The sequence below is a fragment of the Tamandua tetradactyla genome, chromosome 1 (genome assembly GCF_023851605.1).
Source record: "Tamandua tetradactyla isolate mTamTet1 chromosome 1, mTamTet1.pri, whole genome shotgun sequence".
Classification (NCBI taxonomy): Eukaryota; Metazoa; Chordata; class Mammalia; order Pilosa; family Myrmecophagidae; genus Tamandua; species Tamandua tetradactyla.
Window position 1 is genome coordinate 66699622 of NC_135327.1, and position 16498 is coordinate 66716119.

Below are 16498 nucleotides of genomic sequence, written 5' to 3' on the forward strand. Positions count from 1 at the left end.
TTTCGCTCCATAGGGAGAAATTGTAAGGAAAACAGGAGTCATTGGTCCCAAACAGTTCCAAAACCCTGTGGGGCATATTCCATTAGATTTCAAGGTCTGAGAGTTATCTATGGAATGATATTTTGTCCTCTAGGTCTGATGGAGCAGCATCCCCAATGCTTCCAAGTACTTGCACAGGAACCATGCTTTCCTGAACCCTGGAGTGAAGGTTCACCCTCTGAGAACACTGGGGTGATGGCCAGACTCTCCAAAACCCTCAAGAAAGAGTCTCCAACCACTGAGAACATTGGGCTGGTAGCACTTTTCCTGAACAATGGGGTGGAAAGCCCGCCCTCTCTAAGCTCCTGGGCAGATTCACCCTTTTCACACACATAGGTGGGCCCATTCTCTACAGTCCAGTCTTAAGCTTCCATGGTTTTGTATTTGCAGTTATTTTCCCTTCAATGTTTTCTTTTACTGTCTTTTTCAGTCTAGACTGGCAGTGATTCAGACAGATTCATATAGATCTTGCAAAAACTTGTCAGTTTTATATACAGTACCCAGGGGATCCAAACCATTAGACAGTAGGACCTTTTATAGATCCTTCCTGGATAACTTCGCCTCCAATCCTAACTTGTGCTGAAATGGCTGACTGGGTCTAGGTTTGGTTAAGCCCTCATATGGAGCAGTATTCTCTGGTGTGCCAGTTTGAAACTCTATGTATCCCAGAAAAGTCATGTTCTTTCGATCCTGATCCAATCTTATGGGGCCAGACCTGCTGTTTAGGGTGAAACCTTTGATTAGATTGTTTCCATGGAACTGACCCACCAATCATGAGTGTGCCCTTTGATTAGATTATTTCTGTGGAAATGTGACCCAGAAATGGATGTGACCTTTTGATTGGCTAGAGATGTGAATATGCCCATTCATGGTGGGTCTTGATTAGTTTACTGGAGTCCTTTAAAAAAGGAGACATTTTGGAAAAACATATTTGCTTCAGAGCTGGCTCAAATGCAGGTGTAGAAAGAAAATACCCCTGGAGAAGCTGTTTGAAATCAGAAGTGACATAGATGCAGACATTTGGAGATGCTTGGAGTGCAGACACAGATTTTTGGAGATTGAGACAGAAATAGCCTGGTTGCTAAGCAAGAACTCCCCCAAATAGCCAGAATCTGAAGAGAAGAATCTCTGGCCCTGGGAGATGCTAAGCTAAGAAATGAAAACCAGAATTTTGCCCTAGAGTGGTTAAGTGTGGACCCACAGATGCTTAGAGAGGAAACCATTGGCATCAGAAGCTGGAAGCAATGAAACTGGAAACAAGGACCAGAAGATGCCAGCCACATGCCTTCTCATGTGACAGACATCAGCCTTTCTTTGGACTCAAGGTATCTTTCTCTGGCTGCTGAAGTTTGGACAGTTTATGGCCTTATAACTGTAAACTTGTAACTTAATAAATCCCCTTTATAAAAGCCATTCCATTTCTGATATTTCACGTTCTGGCAGCATTAACAATCTAAAATATCTGGGGACTGGTTTTCCAGAAGCTCAGAATTTTTCAGACCATCAATTTCTGGTTTCTTTAGCCCAGGAGTTCAGTTCTCACTTTATTCCTTTCCTCTCACATTTTGCTATAAGCTGCAAGGAGAGACCAGGCTGCACTTTCCAAAATTAGCCTGAAAGTCTCCTCAGCTAAATATCCAGCTTCAACACTTTCAAATTCTGCCTTCCATCAGACATCAGAAATCAATTTCACCAAGTTCTCTGCCACTTTGAAACAAAGATCATCTTTCTTCCATTTCCAGTAATACATCCACCATTGCTGTCTAAGTCCCCATTGGAAGTATGTCTTTAACATCCATATTTCTCCACCAGACTTTTCAAAGCAATCTAAGCCTTTTTTATTAAACAGCTCAAAATTCTTCAAGCTTCTACCCATTAAGCAATTCCAAGGCCATTTCCACATTTTTGGGTATTGGCAATAGCAGCACTTCACTCTCCTGTTACCAAAATCTATTTTAATTTCTTAGGCAGGTCAAAGAAAATTCCCTGAAATGGTTTGGCTTAAATAATGGGAATCTATTTGTTTATGGTAAGAGGCTGGAAAAAAGTCCAAATCAAGGTATCATCAAGGTGATGCTTTCTTCCCGAACACCAGTATTCTGGGGCTGTCTGCCAATGATCCTTGGCTCCCCTGTCACATAGCAAGGCACATGGCAGTATCTGCTGGTCTCTCCGTTCTCTTCTAGGTTTCGTTGATTTCAGTTTCTTACTTCCATCACATTCTCTCTCTGAGTTTCACTCTTTTATAAAGGATCCCAGTAATAGGATTAAGTCTCATCTTCAATGAAGTGGGTCACACCTTAACTGAAGTAGCCACATCAAAAGAGCCTAATTATAATGGGTTCATGACCACCCGCTGTGGATTTGTTGATTTAAGAACATGTTTTTCTGGGGTACATACAGCTTCAAACCACCATTGGCTTTCATAAGAAAAAAGATTAGCAAGGTTTAAATTATGCTATGAATTCAGTCTCCCAACATTTGATATTTATCCAACTAGATAAGTGCCTGTGGGTGTGGCCAATAACTGGCTTTTCTGTGTAGTCTAAATTAGCACAGATCCAGAAATTTGATAGATTGCCTAGGTAATAATCCTTTGTGTGACTGGAAAAAAAAAAGGTGGTGGCTGGCAAGACTCCAGAAAGAGAAGATTTATATGCTGGTTTGAAAGTGTGTGTACCCCAGAAAAGCCATGTCCTTTAATCCTGATTCAATATTGTAGGGTCGAAACTTTGATTGGATTGTTTCCATGGAAATGTGGTACACTCGATTGTGGGCAGGACCTTTTGATTACGTGGATTCCATGGAGATGTGTCACCACCCATTCAAGGTGGTTGCTTACTAGAGTCCTTTAAGAGGAAAAAGCTTCAGACCTGACACTGACAGAGACATTTGGAGATGCAGAAAGAAAAACACTGCCAGGGAAGCTGTTTGAAACTAAGAGCTAAAGGACCAGCAGGCATAAGCCACCTCCCTTCCTAGATCTGCCATTCTTTTTTTTTTTTTTTATAAATATGTATATATATTTATTGAGAAATCTTCACACACATGCATTCCATACATGGTGTACAATCAGTGGCTCATAATATCATCACATGGTTGTGCATTCATCACTATGATCATTTTTTATAACATTTGTATCATTCTAGAAAAAGAAATAAAAAGAAAAAACTCATACATATCATATCCCTTACCCCTCCCTCTCATTGACCATTAGTATTTCCATCTATCCAATTTATTTTACCCTTTGTTGCCCCTATTATTTATTTATTTTCATCCATATTTTTTACTCATTTGTCTACACTCTGGATATAAGGAGCATCAGACACAAGGTTTTCACAATCACACCATCACACTGTAAAAGTTTTATCTTTATACAGTTGTCTTCAAGAATCAAGGCTACTGGAATATAGCTCAATAGTTTTAGGTACTTCCCTCCAGCCACTCCAATACATCATAAATTAAAAAGGGATATCTATATAATGCATAAGAATAACCTCCAGGATAACCTCCCAGCTCTGTCTGAAAACTCTCAGCCACTGAAACTTTATTTTGTTTCATTCTCTCTTTCCTCTTTTGTCAAGAAGGTTTCTCAATCCCTTGATGCAGGGTCCTGAAACATCCCAGGATTTCTGTCTCACATTGCCAGGGAAGTTTACACCCCTGGGAGTCATGGCCCATTTAGGAGGGAGGACAGTGAGTTCACCTGCCGAGTTGGCTTAGAGAGTGGCCACATCTGAGCAACAAGAGAGGTTCTCTGGGGGGTGACTCTTAGGCCTAATTTTAAGTAGGTTTAGCCTATCCTTTGCAGGAATAAACTTAATTGAGATGAACCCCAAGATAGACGGCTCAGTCCTTGGTTGTTTCTACTGCTTGCAAGAATGTCAGAAATTCTCCAAAAGGGGAAGTTGAATATTTCCTCCTTTCTCCCCAGTCCCCCAAGGGGACTTTGCAAATACTTTTTTATTCCCTACCCAAATTACTCTGGGATATATTGGGACATCTCACTAACATGAACAAACCAACAAAATCTCACACCCTATTCAAGATTCCATGTACTTAGAGTGTTTAATTAAACTGATCATATGAGTTAACTTAGGAAATGCACTACCCAAAATATAAATTTTGAACCCAATAAACATCTTTTCCTTTAGTCTCATATAGAAGTTGAAGTTTTAAAATATGGAAGATATCATCCTTTACTCTGTATTCTGATATACCTTAGTCCTATCCACATCAGCTTCTTCACATCTCTACTCTAAGTCTGATCACTATTTCAACTTTTGAAACAGTTCCTGTATGGGGTACTGCTGACTTTTGTAGCTTCAGAACTCTAATTCTGAGTCCCACGTATTACATAAATACCTAAAGTTCCAGATTGGCCTTTCTTGAGTTAAGGTATCTTTTTCTGGATGCCTTAATTTGGACATTTTTATGGCCTTAGAACTATAAACTTGTAGCTTAATATATTCCCTTTATAAAAGCCAGCCCATTTCTGGTATTTGCATTTCCAGCATCATTAACAAAGTAAAATAATATGGGTGAGAATGAGGAGTTTTAAAAAGGGTAGGATTCATTTTGGAGGGAACAGAGATGGACTGGGGTACAAAAGAAGGGATGAGGGAGGAATAAAAAATGCAAATAAGAGAGCTATTAGGAAAAATAATGAATATTATAGCAAGTGCTACTGAGTTCATTCAACTTGATGAAAATCAGGTGTGGTCCTGGTTCTTGTGTAGCCACCTACATAAGATGTTATTTACTTCTGGGTGACTTAAGCCTAAATTCAGCAGTAAGTACATAGGCCTGCTCCCGGGTCTTGGGATAGCTATATGAATCAGATGCTATTTACTTATGGTCCTTGGTATTTTTGAGCTCTATGTCCCCAGTAGGAATAGATTTCCAGGCAGGGTTGGGAATTTTCTTTAAATGAGAAACATGAATTTGAGAATCAATACCTTGTAATTTAGCTGTGCATGGGTTAGTTAAAAGTACCTGGTAGCATCCTTTCTAGTGAGGCTGGAGGTGTCTTTTCCAATATATAAAATTGCTAAGCTGAATGTTGTGGTTCTGAATACCTTCATCTCCTGAGTAAAGGATTGTTCTACTAAGGTTTCTGTAAGACTGTTACCACTAAGGTGGGTCTATTGCCTGATGCACACAGAAGTCAATGCTGTGACTCCAGGATTTCAAGAAAAGAAAGAATTTATTGTGAGTAGCTCAGCAAGGAGACAGGAGATAAAGGAGGCAAGCCTCAGATCTGTCTCCTGGAACTGAAAAGTTTTAAGACATTTATGCATTTTCGGATAGATGGGTCGAAGGGTATGGTTTAGGATAAGATGAGATGACGTGGGTGAAGGGGTGGGCTAAAGTGGAGCATGTGCAGTCCTGAATCATCCTATTTCATGTATCACATGTTCAAAATGGCAGCTTAGCATGATCAGTGGGTGTGATTTTTTACTATTAAAATTACTCAAAGATAACTTTAGGTTAGGGTGTCTCCTGATTTCTAGTGGCTAGGACTGGCTAGAACTCACTTTACCAGGTGCTGCAAAGGGAGAGGAAACAGTAACTTTTCTTGCAGTGGACCCAGCTTCTTCTGAATAAGCATGGAACAGTGGGGGCTTAAACAGAGGAAATAGAAACTTCTGCAAACCAGTAAAGGAAGGGCTATCTCAGTGTATAAGTGTGTTAGCAGGTGGCAGTTTCAAGGTCATTAACCAGAGAAACCATAAATTCCTAGACAAGGAAAAAACAAACCATCCAACCCTCTCTAAGTGCATGATAAAAGGCACATACACATTCCTAAGCATGATAGCCATCTGTACTAAAATATCCTGCTATGTATCAGTAACTTGAAAGAGACATGCTTATTTATGGTCTTGCAAATCCCCCACCTGGCTCTGTGCCTTCTTTGCTCTTGTCCTATATAGCAACCTATAACCTGCAGGGTGGCATGGAGCACTACTTGGAACATCATGCAGCTTCCCAGGACCAGCTTCTTGGTCCATAAGTTCCCTGGTAAACTGGTACTACTTTGCTATATGGAGGGGCCTGCTTCGTTTTTCAGTCTTAAGTCCCCATGAAACTTTGGTGGGACCTATTCTGTAAGATCATGGCCAGAAAGTTTTATTTATTTTTAAAGTTTTGATTAGTTTCTGACAATAGGCTAACATAATTCCTTTTATGAGGTAGGGATTGTATATTCCAGACTTTATTTTAATAGGTCTCCTTGTTGTAATTTTAAATGGGGTAACAGGTTTCCAAAAGAATGGATCTTAGATTAGTATGACTATAGGTAAGGCTTTTGGCAACAATAGATTGAGGGATTCCTTGAATTTAGCCAACTCAATTATTATTACAGCATTTGTTCTTTCTATTAAGCTTGAAGATTTGGGGTGAGAGACACAATGAAAATGTAGCAAAATAGGCCATATATGATGATTTGAACTGTTTTGTAGTCCAGAAAAGGCCATGCTCTTTTGATGTTTCTGTTTCTGAGGGTATAGACCTATTATAGGAGTAACCTTTGATTACTCCTATAGGTTACTTTAACTGAGATGTGACCTGCCTCATTCAGGGTGGGACATAATCCTCTGACCGGAGTTCATTAGAATAAGACAGAACACACACAAAAACAAGAGATGGAATTCAGAGAGCTCAGGGAAGCCCCAGTGAGGCCGAAAGACAAGGACACACCCACAGAAGCTGAAAGAGGACACCACTGAGGCCAGAAGCTGAGAGCAATGAAGCCTGGGAGAGAAGGACTTGATGTCACCTTCCCATGTGACAGAGCATTTTCCAGATGCTGGTACTCTTTCTTCAGAGAAGGTATCATCCTGTTGATGCCTTAATTTAGACTTTTTTATGGGCTTAGGACTATCAATTTGTAGGCCAATAAATCCCCATTGTAAAAGCCAACCTATTTTTGATATATTGCATTCCAGCAGCTTCAGCAAGCTGAAACACTGTAGTTTATATATTGTTTTCATAATTTGTCCTGTAAAGTGGGTTCTCAGTCACTGTGAAATTCTGAGGAAATTTCCTAATTTGGAATTTGTTTTTCTTATAATACCCTTATAATGGTAGCAACAGTAGTTTGTCTATAGGGGAAGATTACAGCCCAATAGGAGTACACAAATTATTATTAAAATATATTTATAGCCTTGGGATTGGAGTAATTGAATAAAGTCCAATTGCCAAATATCAAAAAGTCTAGTAGGTAAGGGAAAATGTCTTTGAAGAGCTATGGAAAAGTTTTTCTGGTTTATGTTTAGAACAAATTAAACAATTGTAATATATTTTCATAGTTATTTTAGAGGATGATTTCCAGAAATATTGCTTTCCTCAGCTTACTTTTTTTCCCCCAATCTATATGCCTTTTATTTATTTATTTTTAAATTTTTTATTAATTAAAAAAATTACAAGAAACAAATACTCCCAACACATACACTCAGCAATTCACAATATCATCACATAGTTGCATATTCATCATCGTGATCATTTCCCAGAACATTAGCATCAATTCAGAAAAAGAAATAAAAAGACAACAGAAAAATATAACAAACAGAAAAAAAAAATTTTACAGGCCATACCCCTTACTGACCCCTTTCATTGATCACTAGCATTTCAAACTAAATCTATTTTAACATTTGTTCCCCCTATTATTTATTTATTTATTTATTTATTTAATTTTTTTTTCACAGAACAATAAACACTTTTATTACGTGAGCTAGGATGGGAGGGAGGAATTATTTGCCTTTCCGGGCCTTGATTTTTCTCATATAAAACTCCAGCTCCTTGCCTTCTAGCACATAGCCATCTGCTCGGCCACACTGGCCTGGCCTCGAAGCAATGCAGGCAAGAAGCTTGCCCTGCTGGAACTGCTCCTCAAGAAGACTGCCGATCTTGGCATTCTTTTTCCTTTCATCATATTTCTTCTGAATCTTCTTGGATCGTTTTTTGTTTAAAATTTCTTCTTCCTCAGGAGTCAGCTTGGCCCCCTTCTTGCGGCCCAGGGGCAGTGCATAGTGGGACTCGTACCACTGCCGGTATGGTGTGCTGTCAATGAGCACAATACAGTTCTTCACCAGGGTCTTGGTGCGGACCAGCTCATTATTGGATGCATTGTAGACAACATTGATGATCCTTGTTTTGCGAGTACAACACTCAGACCCCCAGGAGAAGTTCCCCACATCCAGCCTCAGGGCATGGTACTTCTTGTTGCCTCCTCGAACCCGAGCTGTGTGTATGCGGCGGGGGCCAATCTTTGTGTTGGCAGCCGGGCGTCCTAGCTCATACTTCCGCTTCTTGTGGTAGGGCTTTCTCTTGCCCCTGGTCTTGCGGCGCTTGTGCCAGTTGTCCCGGGAGATGCCCATTGCACCGCGCTGTCTGGAAAGAGGAGGCCCTATTATTTATTTTTATTCCATGTGTTCCTCTCATCTGTTGACAAGGTAGATAAAAGGAGCATCAGACACAAGGTTTTCACAATCACACAGTCACAATGTGAAAGCTATATCATTATACAATCATCCTCAAGAAACATGGCTACTGAAACACAGCTCTACATTTTCAGGCAGTTCCCTCCAGCCTCTCCACTACATCTTGGATGACAAGGTGATATGTACTTAATGCATAAGAATAACCTCCAGGATAACCTTTCAGCTCTGTTTGGAATCTTTCAGCCATTGACACTTAGTCTCATTTCACTCTTCCCCCTTTTGGTCGAGAAGGTTTTCTTAATCCCTTGATGCTGGGTCTCAGCTCATTCTAGAGTTTTTCTCAACCCTTTGATGCTGAATCTCAGCTCATTCTGGGATTTCTGTCCCACGCTGCCAGGAAGATCCACACCCCTGGGTGTCATGTCCCACGTAGACGGGGAGGGTGGTGAGTTTGCTTGCTGTGTAGGCTGGAGAGAGAGGCCACATCTGAGCAACAAAAGAGGTTCTCTTGGGGGTGACTATTAGGCCTAATTTTAAGTAGGTTTGACCTATCCCTTGTGGGGTTAAGTTTCATACAAACAACCCCCAAGACTGGGGGCTCAGCCTATAGCTTTGGTTGTCCACACTGCTTGTGAGAATATCAAGAATTCAACTTGGGGAAGTTGAGTTTTCCCCCATTCTCACCATTCCCCAAAGGGGACTTTGCAAATACTTTCCACTCACTGATCAAATCACTCTGGGATTCATCAGGGAATCACCTGGACAAACCAACAAAATCTCATGTCCTATACAAAGTTCCATGTACTTATGGTGTTCAATCAACTATCTACATAAGTTATATTAGGAGATGCACTAGTCAAAGTATAGATTTGTATCAAATAAACATTTTTTGCTCTAGTCTCACACATTAGTTGAAATTTTAAAATATTAAGTACCATCTATTTTCAGCACACTGCAGTAATGACATTCTTTTGTTCTTCCTCATGCAAAAATATTTTTTAAATTTGTACATTTAGTCACTATCATTATACACTCAAGGCATTCCTAGATTACACCATCTCAATCTTTATCATCTATCTTTCATTGTGATTTCATTTATGCCCCAGCCCTCCTCCCTCTATCATTCTTGTATGCAGCTTCATTCAGTGTTTTAATGTAATTGTATTACAGTTAGGTAATATTGTGCTGTCCATTTCTGAGTTTTTATATTCAGTCTTGTTGCACAATCTGTATCCCTTCAGCTCCAATCACCCAATATCTTACCCTATTTCTATCTCCTGATGGTCTCTGTTACCAAAGAAATATTCCAAGTTTATTCACTAATGTCAGTTCATATCAGTGAGACCATACAGTATTTGTCCTTTTGTTTCTGGCTAATAGCACTCAGCATAATGTCCTTAAGGTCCATTCATGTTGTTACATACTTTATTCTGTCTTACAGCTGCATAATATTCCATCTTATGTAAATGTCACAGTTTGTTTAGCCAACTGTCTGTTGATGGACATTTTGACTGTTTCCGTCTTTTGGTAATTGTTAATAATGCTGCTATAAACATTGGTGTGTAAATGTCCATTTGTGTCCTTGGCCTTGTCCTCATGTCCTTTGAGTAGAGACAGCATATATATGGGTCCTGTTTTTTAATCCATTCTGCCAGACTATGTCTTTTGATTGGAGAATTTAATCCATTAACATTCAGTGTTATTACTGCATGGGTAGTACTTTCTTCTACTATTTTGCCTTCTGGATTTTATATGTCATATCTAATTTTCCTTCTTTTTACCTTTACTCATAGTCTTCCTTTTTACACTCTTCTCCACACCTCTCTCTTCTGTCTTCATATCTGTCTCTAGTACTCCCTTTAGTATTTCTTGCAGAGCTGGTCTCTTGGTCACAAATTCTCTCAGTGATTTTTTGTCTGAAAATGTTTAAATTTCTCCCTCATTTTTGAAGGACAATTTTGCTGGATATAGAATTCTTGGTTGGCAGTTTTTCTCTTTTAATAATTTAAATATATTATCCCACTGTCTTCTCACCTCCGTGGTTTCTGCTGAGAGATCTGCACATAGTCTTATTGGGTTTCCCTTGTATGTGATGGATTGCTTTTCTCTTGCTGCTTTCAAGATCCTCTCTTTCTCTTTGACCTCTGACATTCTGATTATTAAATGTCTTGGAGTATGTCTATTTGGATCTATTCTCTTTGGGGTACGCTGCACTTCTTGGATCTGTAATTTTAAGTCTTTCATAAGAGTTGAGAAATTTTCAGTGATAATTTCCTCCATTGTTTATCTCCTCCTTTTCCCTTCTCTTCTCCTTCTGGAACACCCACAACACATATATTCATGTGCTTCATATTGTCTTTCAATTCCCTGAGTCCCTGCTCTTATTTTTCCCTATAGTTTCTGTTTCTTGTTGGATTTCAGATGTTCCATCCTCCAGTTCAGAAATCCTATGTTCTGTCTCTCGAAATCTACCATTGTAGGCTTCCATTGTTTTTTTCATCTCTTCTACTGTTTCTTTCATTCCCGTAAGTTCTGTGATTTGTTTTTTCAGACTTTCAGTTTCTTCTTTTTGTTCTTTCCTTGCCTTCTTTATATCCTCCCTCAATTCATTGATTTGGTTTTTGATGAGGTTTTCCATGTCTGTTCGTACATTCTGAATTAATTGTTTCAGCTCCTGTATGTCATTTGAATTGTTGGTTTGTTCCTTTGACTGGGCCATATCTTCAATTTTCCTAGTGTGATTTGTTATTTTTTGCTGGCGTCTAGGCATTTGATTACCTTAATTAGTTTATTCTGGAGATTGCTTTCACTTCTTTTATCTAGGGTTTTCTTGCTGGATGAATTTGTTGTCTATCTGTTCTTTGACATTCCATTCAGCTTTATCTGGACCTTTAGCTTAAGTTTTGTTTAACAGAGGAGAATTTTTCAGTTCTTGTTTTCTTGTTTCTTGCCCTGCTTGTGTGGTGCCTTTCCCCCACACACACTTAGGAGGGTCTACTTAGATATTATAGACCCCAGCCAGATTTTCCCAGACCAAACTGGTCTCCTATCAGGAGGAAAGAGTCACCTGTGTCAGTTTTCCCTGAGAGTGAGACCCAGCAGGTTGAAAGACTTTCCTGTGAAGTCTCTGGACTCTGTTTTTCTTATCCTGCCCACTATGTGGTGCTGTCTGACTGCAGGTCCCACCAGCATAAGATGATGTGGTACCTTTAACTTTGGCAGACTCTCCCTGCTGGGGGCGTGGTGGAGACAGAGGACAGGTTGTAGGCTGGTTTTAATGGCTTCAAATTACCAAGCCCTGGTGTCTGAATTCCTTGATTGAGGGATTCCACCTGGGTGGGGCTTCACCCCTTCCCTGGGGAAGGCACAAGCTCCAGATAAGCCCCCAGAAGAGCTCACTTCTGGCTATGCCTGGGGCAGTTGCAGCCTGAAAAGTCCTGCTGCTGTATCCAGAGGCAGTCAAGCCTTTGTAGATACACAGCCACAATAACCTCTGTTTCCTTCTTTTATTCCCCCCTTTTTCTGTCAGTCCTGCCCCCTTGGTGCCGGGGCAAAAATGAGCAACCTCCGCTTTGATCAGGTTCACCTAAGCTGGGGGCCTATTTTTAGTAGTCAGAATTTGTTAATTAGTTCCACAATTGGCGTTTGATTGTGCCCAGTCCCTGCTGCTGGTAAAATCCTTTCCTTTCCCCTCTGGGAAGCAGCCTGTGGGGGAGAGGGGCGCTGGCCGCCTCAGCTTTGGGAACTCATGGTTCTGGGGGGTGCTCGCAGCTGGTCCAGCTGGTCCAGACTGGGGTACGCTGTGTGTTTAGTCACTATCGTGGCTCCGGGAGCTGTTCTGTACTGTTTCTGGTTATTTAGTAGTTGTTCTGGAGGACGAACTAAAATGTGCATGTTGTTAAGCCGCCATCTTGACCCGGAAGTTCAGCTTACCTTTTTAATCAGTGTTTCAGTGAGACATATTGTGTTAGTTAGATTCAGTTGTCAACTTGGCCAGGTGAGCATACCTAATCTTGTTGCTGCGGACATAAGTCAACGGTAAGTGAACCTCATCTGTTGCCAATTACATTGTAGTCGGCTAGGAGGCGGGTCTGCTGCAATGAGTGACAATTGGCTGGTGCTTAAATGAGAGAATGCAATGTAGCACAGCCTAAGCAGCTAGGCATTCCTCATCTTAGCACTTGCAACTCAACCCAGGCCTTTGGAGATGCAGAAAGAAGTCACCCCAGGGAACGTTGTTGGAACCCAGGGGCCTGGAGACAAGACCAGCAGAGACCATCCTGTGCCTTCCACGTAAGAAAGAACCTCAGTGGGAAGTTAGCTGCCTTTCCTCTGAAGAACCAACAAAATAAATCCCCTTTTATTAAAAGCCAATCTGTCTCTGGTGTGTTGCATTCCGGCAGCTAGCAAACTAGAACATATATTATGAATAATTTCCAAAACAGTTTTCTTATCGTAAATAGGGAGGATTGGTTTACCATAAGGGCTAAACCATAACTTACTTGCAGGTTTATAAAAACATATTTAAAAAAGCTCTCCTGAGAAGGAACATATTGCTGAACCTCAAGGAGTAACTTTGTTTATGTTTCCAACAGAGTTGTTTGGGTCAAAAGTCATTATAGAAACAGAAATAAGATAAATTATCACTGTGCTCTTTGCAGCTGTATCTTCTACATGGTTGCCATCCATACTTACCCAAGAATGACCAGGAATTTTAATGATAGCCAAAGCCTTTGTTGACAGTATAGCATCTAGCAACTCTGTAACATAAGAGCTGATTTTTTAAAATTTCCCTCCATTGGGTTCTAAAAATTTGCACTCCTTGAGATGAGTATACACTGATTGCCTAGGCCCATACCGGGCCCTCACTCTAAAAACTTTTATCCTCTGTCTGGGATTTTTTGTCATGGTTGTTTATTTTGTTAAACAATTCCTTTCTTCATCCACATTTAGACAGCTGGAAGGCGGGATGTGGGGAGGGGGAGGTCTCACACTTGAGCATGCGTATGTTCCCTTAATCACCGTTACTATGTCTGTGTAACAAATGATCCCAGAAGGTAGGGGCTTAAAACAACTGTTATCATATGCATGGCTTTTGTGGGTCTGGAATTCAGAGATGGCTTGTCTCTGCTCTACAATGTCTGGGGATTCAACTGCAGTGACTGAGCAGCTGACAGGAGTGCTGCTACCTGACCATTGTCTGTGGCTTGGCTTCTGCAAAAGTATGGCAGCCTTGCAGTGCTGGAACTTCTTTCAAGTTAGTTCAGGTGTTCAAGAATGAGTATTCCAGCAGACACGAAGGAAGATACATTGCCTTTAGGACCTGCTGTAGAAGGCACAGAGCATCTGCCATCCACTGTTAATTAAAGCAGTGACATGCTACCCAGATTTGAGAGGTGGGGTCATATACCTCACTTGTGATGGCAGAAGTGCCCAAGAATTGTGGTGCCATGTTCTAGCGCTGCCACAATCCCTTGATGTTTAGCAAAGTCACCGCACTTCCCAAAATGCCTGATGCAATCCCTTCCAGAGGCCTTTCACCACCCCCTCTGGAGAATAAGCATTTGGTCTTTTGTGTGTGTGTGTGTGGGGGGGGGAGTTTGGAAAAAGTCAGATCCTCTCCCTTTCTAACAGATTTTCAAACCATGTTCCTGGAATGTGAAGAGTAAAACCCTATTGGCATCAGAGATAGTGGAGTGGGACCTGGTGCATGTATGTTGGGGATGGGGTAGAGAGGTACTATTTAATTTATTTTTATTTTCTCCCTGATTCTATTCTTCTTACCCTTCTACTCTCTTATTTTTTTATGCCCCTGCCCAGTGATGCTGTCCTTAGACTAGGTCCAGGCCCAGCCTTCATCATGTAGCTTCTGACATCTTTCCTGACCTAATGCCTGTTAGAGACTTGAACTTGGAAGAGTGGAGTGGCCTGGAGTGGAGATCAGGACCAAGTGCCTCCTTAGGTAGAAAGGTACCTGGCAAGAAATGGGAAAGGAGGCCCAGACATTTGGATCTGGCCATTGGGACCTTTTGGCAAAGGGCATTATCTTGATAGGACAGCTCCAATGAAGCAAGAGTGTCTCCATTCTGGTGGATGTGTGGGAGGGAGGGCTGGGCAGATGGAAAGACTGAGACCTAAGGCAAGGCAGGGACTTGCCAAGGCTTGTTTCAGCTCTGTAGTCCTCTAGTTCTAGGACTGAAATTAGAACTAGACCAGTTGTCAGACCAGCAGTGAGGGGATTCGAGTTCCAATCTCAGTTCTGCCACTCACCTTTCTTGGACAAGGTGCTGAACCTCCCTGAGCCTTCCAAGTAAAGATTGCACAACCAATTACTCTCCCCTTCTCTCCTCTACCCGTTACTTTGTCTACTTCCAGGTTGACGGTCCTATTCCCCATTCTTTCTTTCCTCCCTCTACTAAGAGCATCTTCTCTCCTTAAGCTGTTTCTCAGCTAGTGTGACCAACCACCCTGTTTTGGCCAGTACCGTCCTAGCTCTAGAACAGGAGTTCCTGGGAAACTCCCCAGTTCCAGGCAAATCATGATGGTTGGTCACCCTGTCCTGCACCCACCCACTCACCTTCCACCCAAGTGGAATCAAACCACAGCTTGCCCTGGTGTGCAGAAAAAAGTTAGTATAGTAAGCCAGAGTTGGCTCAACCTTAGAAAGGCCTGCTTGCAAAACTGGCCCTTGGCTGGTGTCTGGTGACTTCTATAGAAAAGAATTCCCTACCCTGATATAAAACTTTCCCTACATGCTTCAACTCTTTGTACAAACAATGTGGCTTATGCTGAATACTGGCTTTCCTTCAGGGAGTTGGGAAAATTGGTCAGTAGTAGGCAGAGGGTGCCTTTGTAATCAGCTCCCAGTATAAACCTGGGTGCAGGATGCATGGGTGGTTCAGTGGTAGAATGCTTGCCTACCATCCAGGAGACCCAGGTTCGATTCCTGGCCCATGCACCAAAAGAAAACTTGGGCTCTGAGTCTCTAATGAGCTTTCCTGGTTGATGGCATTTACATGAGATTTCCCATCTCATAACTGGATGAACTAAGCATGTCCTGTGTGACTCCCCAGGGAGAGGACTCTGGAAGCTCCAGACTTCACCCCTAGTACCTTTACCCTTGGTAGATTTTTCTTTGTATCCTTTCTCTGTAATACATTAAGCCATGAGTACAACTATATGCTGAGTCCTGTGAGTCTTAGAAAATCACAGGAGCCAAGGGTGGACTTGGGAACCCTCAACCAACGTGGTGAGGGGCTTTCCTCTCTCCAAGTTGCATGTGTATGTACATCTGTGGGTGTATAAATATATATATATATCTGCTTTTATATTTCTGAATCATTTTGAAAGTAAGTTGCAGACATTGAAACTTCTCCCCCAAGTATACTTCAGCCACACAAGTCTCCACATGACCTTAATATCATCATCACACAAAGATAATCAACATGGATTCAGTAAGGTCTATGCCTGCATTGCCTCAACTAACCCTTGTCTCCTTAGTCTCTTTACTCACCCACTTCTTTTGTTTTTTATAGAATTGAATTTTTTGAAGCATCTGGGTCACTGGACTGCTAGCAATTCTGCATTTATTTGATGTTGTCTTACTAATTACTCGGGATAAATATCTTTGGCAAGAACAAACATTGATAATGTGTATCTCTCCTTGGATCACACTGGGGAGCACAAAACTTTCTGTCCCACTTTGGGTAGAACTAGTTTTGATCCTATGATTCAAATGGAGGACCCCCAGCTCTCTGAATTGCAAAGGAACCTTGTTCTCCTTGGCAAATAATAAGCAATCTGTGGGTGATACCCTGACATCATGTGAATATCTTGCTCTCCAACTTTTTTTTTCTTTGTTTGATGATGCTTGCCTGGATTAATTATTACTTTTGGCATTGCAAAATGTTGATTTTTCTGATTCTGTCATTTTTTTCCTACACATATTAACCAGCATTTTCTATGAAGAAGAGCTTTCCCTTTTTATCTGTTTTCTTAATATCATTATCAACTCATGT

General features: G+C 41.1%; 1 non-coding gene and 1 pseudogene across 1 annotated transcript; one reads left to right on the forward strand and one right to left on the reverse strand.

Annotated features, from left to right (window-relative positions):
* Positions 1-7744: 7744 nt before the first annotated feature.
* On the reverse strand, positions 7745-8452 carry LOC143684754 (small ribosomal subunit protein eS8 pseudogene; annotated as a pseudogene).
* Positions 8453-15367: 6915 nt separating this feature from the next.
* Positions 15368-15438, forward strand: TRNAG-ACC (transfer RNA glycine (anticodon ACC)). The gene has a single exon. It is a non-coding gene; the product is annotated as a tRNA-Gly (tRNA).
* The last annotated feature ends 1060 nt before the right edge of the window (positions 15439-16498 follow it).